This window comes from Belonocnema kinseyi, chromosome 9 (assembly GCF_010883055.1).
Source record: "Belonocnema kinseyi isolate 2016_QV_RU_SX_M_011 chromosome 9, B_treatae_v1, whole genome shotgun sequence".
Taxonomy (NCBI): domain Eukaryota; kingdom Metazoa; phylum Arthropoda; class Insecta; order Hymenoptera; family Cynipidae; genus Belonocnema; species Belonocnema kinseyi.
The window spans coordinates 14908445-14913881 of record NC_046665.1 but is presented as its reverse complement, the minus strand read 5'-3'; the positions used below and the strand labels follow the sequence as shown (position 1 = coordinate 14913881).

General features: G+C 32.5%; 1 protein-coding gene across 9 annotated transcripts in view; it reads right to left on the bottom strand.

Moving 5' to 3' along the window:
- LOC117179929 overlaps positions 1 to 2825 on the bottom strand; it is a 1200486-nt gene extending 1197661 nt beyond the window's left edge. For 5 of the 9 annotated variants that reach the window (XM_033372154.1, XM_033372156.1, XM_033372155.1 and 2 more), the window contains exon 1: positions 2633 to 2823. The gene's annotated coding sequence lies outside the window, so the exon portion shown is untranslated. Of the gene's footprint in view, positions 1 to 2632 lie in introns of all 9 variants that reach the window. The other 4 variants (XR_004467971.1, XM_033372159.1, XM_033372160.1 and 1 more) reach the window with 2 other exon arrangements.
- Positions 2826 to 5437: the final 2612 nt, after the last annotated feature.

Genomic DNA, 5437 nt, shown 5'->3' with positions numbered 1-5437 from the left:
CCCCCCCCCCCCCCCGAGTCAGAAAAACAAGTTTTTACTTTGGCATATGTCTGTCTGCCTGGCATTGTCGTTGTTGTTGTGGTTGTCTGTATACCGGATAACTTTCAAAAGACTAGTCTGATTGCATTGTACTTTGACACAAAGTTTGAGGGACCAAAAAGAAAGATCGAGTTTATTAACCAGACATTTTTAATGAAAATTTAAAAAATTATAACTTTTTCACCATTTTTAGACCACTTTTTCAAATTTTAAAAATTCTATCCAGAGCCATTTATAGTACACAAAAATGTGAACAATTTATCACAAAAACTTTTTTTGATTAAACAAAAATTACCCAGTAGACCCAAAACTTGGCGACGTCTTTATGACATCGTTACGACATCTTTACGACAACTTTACTAAATCCTATGTCCATGTCGTTATGGTGTCTTTGCGATATCGTAAAGATACCGTCAGATCATACATCTTCACCATATCGTAAAAAAACTTTAACAACATGGACATAGGATGTCGTAAAGTTTTCGTGAAGATGTCGTAACGATGTCTTGAAAACGTCGCCAAATTTTGTGTCCACCAGGTTACCGAAGTTATAGGATTTTCAAAATTCAAAAAACCATAGGAAAATGGACATTTGAAGCCAAACAAAGCGTGATATGGGAAAAAGTGAAGAAAAGAAAAACGTTACTTTTTCAGGTCCCCACAAGATTGTCTAAACAACTTTTTACATTTTGCTAACAAAAAATCGAAAATTCAAATTTTTAAAGCAAAAACAAACGATTAAAAATTCAATAACTCCATTTTGTGGAAATCAAAGCAAGATGCAAAAAGAGATAGATTGACACAAATTGTGCACCTGAAAAAAAAATTTCAAGAATTACTTTTTTGTAAGATAAGTAGTTTTTGTTTTATTTTCGAAAAACATTGAAAATTTTAAAGAAAATTATATTTTAGCACAACGATACAAGCTACGGGAATAAGTGAGATAACATTTATTTAACCAAAAAACATTTAAGAATATTTCTTTTATGGGAAGCGTCGCTTTTCCTTAATCGTAAAAAGCCAGATTAAAAAAAACAAGGCAATAAAAATAAGTATTCTTCCATTTCTATGCATATTATGAATTGTAATTATATAAATTTATTTAAATAATGTATGTTTCAGCGCAGATAAGAATAAAATTAAATTTTTAATTAAAAAAAAAAACAAATATTAAAGTAGTCATGATGAATACAATTTGTACTTTAATTTTCAAAATCTAAATACCCAATCCCAGACAGAAGTACATAAAGTATGTATTATATTTGATATAAAAGTGTTGAGCACAATTTAGAAAAGGTCACGTTTGGGACAAAATCGAGTGCGAGGCACGAGATACGTGATAAGAATGTGTTTACTAAAGCCGAAAGAGCTTTAACAAAAGAGAGTTTACAATTGCAAAATTACAGTTGTCAATTCGTTGAGCTTTAATTTTAAAAGTTCTGTGCACGAGTGTGGGAAAAATGCAAAGACCGAGCGTGAATATGCGAATGCACGGAATGTAATTTTTTTATGAATATTTATAATTTATCATAAACAAGGAACTTACCATTTTTTTCTTACAAAAAAAAGCAGGAACATTTTTTTCGCTATAGATGTACTTATAGTTTTTTGAAAATTTAGGACGTATTTTTTAAATATTTATCCTGTCGGCATAGTACTGCCCCGATCCTGAAGCCAGGCGTCTACCAGTACTGAGTGAATTGTCGATTATCTGCACTGGCAAACAGTATTGAGCCATTACTGCACCGGTGGTGAACTCCGACGAACTACAGAATTTTCCATATGGGGGAGTAGCCAGTCATAATTGATAACTTAGCGGGAAAATAAGTTGACTGTCTGAACATTTTCTTTTTAATTATGTAAACCGATTCGATGTGAAGGCATCATGAGATTAAATAAATCTCCTTGAAAATGAATGTGAAAATTTTATATTCTGATGTGCGAAATTGATGTTTTATAAAAACCGTTTCATTGTATGACCAATCGGAATTGCTGCACTACGATAGTTTTGAAAATTCACCTATCGACATTGTCTGAAGTTTGGCACCAATTTTTTCTCAATTTATAAAAAGAAAATTTTTATAAATTTAAGAAAACGGGGTATCCATGTCATAAAGTATCAAATAAAATACGATCTTTGTTTGAAGTTATGTTTTGTCAATTAGTGAAGTATTGTGCTCACAGAAAAAACGGAAGATAAACTTTACATCGATTTCCGACGAAAGATTCTCTGCAACAAAAATTAACTTCACAGGGTAAACTTTACAAAAATACCGGTTAAACTTTCTTTTCTTTTTCCATGACAAACACATGTTTTTTGAAAGACGCGAAGTTGGTTGAACATATGAAAGTGTATTTTCATCCATAAAACTACTTTAAACTCCTGTAAACTCCTGCAAGTCGTGTATGGTACACTCACGCGCATGCAGTCCCTCAGCTATACATATGGTGCACGATTGTTATGCTACAAAATATCACTCTACCAGATCAATCTATTATACAACCATAGTTACCGCCAGATAGGGAACTATATTTGTTATTTTCAAAACAAAGATAAGTTATTCTAAACAAATCAAGATTCGATTGAACTTACATGAACTGCTAAGATTTAAAGCGTTTCATACCCGACAATGATAATTTACAAACACACGTTTATGCCAGTCAAAGTACACTTTAGTAGGTCATATAGGACATGACATGGCACAGGAAACAGAACACACAGCTCGGCTCGGAAAGTGGGAACGCTCCTTTATCCGCGTTTACCTGCGCATCGACGCATCTGTGTCGTGAAGTTGCTTCAATAAAAGGCAATAAACAGGTACAATGCACGCATATGTGAGTACATATGAGTCAGTATATGTGGAGTGGGAGTTAGCGCGTGACCTGTTCGGTGGGACATATCTATATCTGTTGGTCCATCGCATGTGCCATTCCTTGCCGGCGAGTTCAATGCTACGACTTTCATTTTTTTGTTCTGAAACAAGAAAGGCACTAAACATTTAAACTATACTCTATTTAAAAAATAGAGAGGGTTCTCTGGTCGTTACTTTCACAAAAATTTCAAACATGATAATTTAGATTCAATCAGAAATACTTGTATCGACCAGTCAACATTTAGGCGTACACCAGATTTCTCGGTATAAAAGGGATTTCAAAGTATTTGATGGGGTTTTTTATTGAATTTTATATATTTCATATGATTTCAAGTAATTGTAAGGGTTTAAACATATTTGGAGGGATTTAAAAAGATTGAAGGTGTTAGTTCAAAAGCTGAACGATATTCTTCATGTATAACTTTCTACCAGTTGAAAATGGCTATATCGTCTATTTTTATGTAAAACTTACGAAATGCCATTTTGCCCCCCCCCCCCTCCCAACGGTTGCAGCATATTTATTTTTCCATTTGAAGTGGGTAAAAAATGGATGACTTATGCATGATTTTTTACTCTCTAAATTTGAATTAGTAAAATGTAACTGATTATCAGTTAAATTCTACTAATTGTCATAGCTAGAACGGAGCTAATAATATTTAATAAATATGTACTGTTTCAATTAGTTAAATAAAAATTACTAATTCATTCAGTTATTGGAAAGAATGGAGCCCGGCATCAGAACTATACTGATTGAACAGTAAAATTTCAACTGATTAAATTAGTTAATTTTAAGAGGTTATGTTTCCCATATCATTCGAGTTTGCTTTTACACACGAAGAATACTAGTGTGTTAAATTTTACATTACTTACTTCGGTAAATGGAGGACATTACGGCATTTTATTAAAATTTCACTTTCAATCATGCAAAATAAAATTATGTAAGATTTGATATTAAAATATCAATTATTGATATAAATTCACTATAATTTCATTCGCGATTCAGTAAGAAATAATACAATTAAGGAATAAAGATTACCTGACAATTGGGTAAAATGAGATGTCGATTGCCTACCAGTTAAGTAAGATAATTGGAACTGTTAGTGACAGTTTCAATCAAAAAAATCTACCCGCTACGCGGGCACATTCCCATCGCGCGCTACCCGCGCGGCTCGCAGGTTTGAGCGCGCCTAGGGCGCGCGATTGTTGGTTCTCGCGCTTTGCGGTCGATGGTGTACTTATCTCGCGTTTCGCGCTCGATTATGTATTTACCTCGCGCTACGCGCTCGGTATTTATATTTTCGCACATTCTTGCGCAAACATTTTATAATTAAGACTCAAAACATCCACCACTGTAATTTTGTGATTGTGAATTCTCTGTCGTTAAAAAAGCTTAGCTCGAGAGTTTGAGCGCACCTACGGCACGCGACTGAGGGCAATCGCACTCCGCGCTTAGTCTTTGCATTTCTTCCGCATTCGGGCACAGACCTTTTAAAATCAAAGGTGAACGGACCGACAACTGTAATTTTGTGCTTTTGAAATCTCTTTTGTTGAAGCTCTTTCGGCTTTAACGAACACATTCTCATCACATATCTCGTGCTTCGCACTCGATTTTGTCCAACCTATCAACTTTTCTACATTATACACAACACTTTTATATCAATTATAATATATTTTTATGTAACTCTGCCAGAGATTACTTATTAAAAAAATGAAAAATAACAAGCAAATTGTATTTATCATGATTATTTTTGTATTTGTTTCTTATTTTGCTTTAAATTGTATTCCAAGCTGCTCTGAAGCATGTATCATTTTAATAAATGTATATCATTACAATTCATAATATGCATAAAAATTGAATCATACTAATTCTTATTTCCTTGTTTTCATTATTTTTTTATTTTGAATGTTGTTTTTTACGATTAAATAAAAACTACTTTTTTCTGGTAATTTAAGTTCAAACCTTGTGTTGTTTTTTCAAACAAATTTAATATTTTTATTTAGAATGTTATTTTTTACGATTAAAGCAAAAACTAACTGTCCTATCAAAAATTATAGCTCTTTTTTTTGATGAACAAGTTTTGTCTCATTTTTTCTCGTAGCTGATATCGAAAAGTGATTCAATCTTAATTTGTAGTTCTTTCCAGGGCGCGCAATTTGAGCTTTTTCATTTTTTCGTATCTTGCATAGTTTGACCAAAAAATGGAATTTTTGGATTTTTCATTATTTTTGGTACGAACAAATTTGAAGAGTTCAACTTCTCGACCAAATTAAAAAAGTTCTTATCATAGTCCTGTAGGGCTTTCAAAAAGCAAAGTTTTTCTTCTCTTGACTTTCTTCCATATCATGCGTTTTTTTTGGCTTAAAATGTTCATTTTAGTTTGTTTTTTTGGATTTTGAAAATTCTTGAACTCTGATAATTTTCTTTTTACAAAAAAAAGTCATGGGGATAAATTGTTTAAGTTTCTGAGTACTATGAACAACCTTACAAAGCATTTTTAAATCTTGAAAAAATGTGGTTTCAAACA